The following is a 2,033-nucleotide window of genomic DNA, read 5'->3' on the forward strand; positions in this document are numbered from 1 at the left end:
TGCCCAGCCATGTTGAGTGATTCCTTCAGAGTGAACACGAGTGAATCTGACTGCAGTAGATGTGAAAGATATGAATAAAAATGATGTTATATCAGCCAGCGCACAGACCTGTATTTAGTTCCTGTTTTCGGTGGAAGTCCAAAGTAGTCGATTGTCGAGTTCACGCGCGTGATCATAGTAACTAAACCTATGCGCGTGAACTCGACAATCGACTACTTTGGACTTCGACCGAAAACAGGAACTAAATACAGGTCTGTGCGCTGGCTGATATAACATCATTTTTATTCATATCTTTCACATCTACTGCAGTCAGATTCACTCGTGTTCACTCTGAAGGAATCACTCAACATGGCTGGGCACTTGTAATGACACATCAAGGATGATAAGACTAAGAACTGGTTAAGTTTAAAACTTGCCCCATTCAAGTCAATAGGGTGTAAATTTTAAAAATAGGATAATACAGTGTAGGCAACACCGATTTTTGTCGTTGTTCTCTGTATTGACAGCACTCCAAATTTACTAAAAATTGAGCTCAATGTTATATTGACCGGAGTTCTCCTTTAATTATACTTTTAAGTATATCTTGATCAAAAGATTGAGCACAAGTATAGGCAAAATATACTTAGACTTTTCTGTCAGTACAAGCCAAGTATACTTTAGAGCAAATTTAAGTATATTTCTGAGAAGTACATAAAGTATATTTATTAGAAGTACATAAAAAGTATAGACTGAAAGTATACTTTCTTATTTTTAGTTTAAAATAAGTAGCCTATACTAATAGCATACTTGTGTAGTGGGTTGATGGTGTTTATATATTTTTTATGGTGACTGACGTCACGGCGGAAAGTGTGCAGCGTAATTTCCGCCTAAGCGAGTTAAAGGGTGGGTGACGCAATGCTGTGGGAGACACGCACATGATCGTTTGGCGTGGCATTGTTGCGAGTGGGAAGAGCTGCTGCACGCTGAGGGTATCGCTTACCTGTTCATGTTGCCAACAATCCCCGGGTAGGTCATTAGATTGATTGTGTGTAAAAAGTAGAGTATTGTTTGTTGCTAAGTATGTGTGTTTTGTGTTGTAGTAACAAACGTGGCAGCGCGCGCGCTCACTTAGAGCTGTACGCGTTATATCGTCCAGCTTCTTTTGTTCATGTTGCTGACAATTCCTGGGTAGGTCGTTTGATTTTTATCATGGCAAAAGGAAGCAGAGTATTATTGAGCATGTGTTTTATATGTGTTCTATATGTGTTGTAGTAGCAAGCTGGTATCGCGTTCATGACTGGTGATATGATGTGTTTGATATAAAATAGGACACCTTGTGGAGGTAATGAGATGTTTTATGTGGTTTTATCTTTTATATAAAGATGTACAAATTAAATTATGATCTAAATGTTATTTGTATGTTTTAATGGTGTATAAATGTAGGTGTATTATGTGTTGACAGATTCATCTGGCAGCTGATGGCGCATATATGACCGCTGTTTTTCCCAGTATTTAAAATTATTTACAAGTGTGTGTTTGCTTGGACTTAATTTCTTTGTTTTTGTTTTTGTTTTCATATAGTTGCTGTCTGTTAGTTGCATTGTATAGTGTATTCGTTATTTTTGTTTGGTTGTATTTTTGTTTGGGCCATTTAGGGGGCCTGGTACCGGATGTGACCATATCTCCCTTATTAGGAGTTAGTGTGATGCAGTGATAGCACTATCTTGTGAGTGATTTGAGGTTTGGGTATTACATTTGGCACGTGTTATAATATTTCCTTGGTTGCACTTAACTAGCGGAGACTGTTACTTCCAGCCCCAGACTTGTTTACACCAAATCAATCTTCCCCTTTTCTTACTGTGGCCCTTATTTTGTTTTGTTTTTGTGGTCATACATTGTGTAAGGTTATTGTGTGTGATATTTGTTTTAGCTAGTCTAACGTTTATATGTGTATATTTCTTTTAAAGAAATAAAAAGACTGTGTACCTCACCAGTGCCTATACTTTCATTTAATTGAACAACTTGAGCGGGTTTATTCCCTCATTAATTATAGA

General features: G+C 37.3%; 1 long non-coding RNA gene across 2 annotated transcripts; it reads left to right on the forward strand.

Moving 5' to 3' along the window:
• The first annotated feature begins 810 nt into the window (after positions 1–810).
• On the forward strand, positions 811–2,033 carry LOC306992975. 2 transcript variants are annotated; one of them, XR_013796375.1, is made up of 4 exons: positions 811–1,005; positions 1,080–1,167; positions 1,252–1,321; positions 1,442–2,033. It is a non-coding gene; the product is annotated as an uncharacterized lncRNA (long non-coding RNA). The 2 variants fall into 2 exon arrangements; XR_013796376.1 differs by having other exon boundaries at positions 1,255–1,321.

This window comes from Phoxinus phoxinus (genome assembly GCF_949152265.1).
Source record: "Phoxinus phoxinus genome assembly, chromosome: 24".
Lineage (NCBI taxonomy): Eukaryota > Metazoa > Chordata > Actinopteri > Cypriniformes > Leuciscidae > Phoxinus > Phoxinus phoxinus.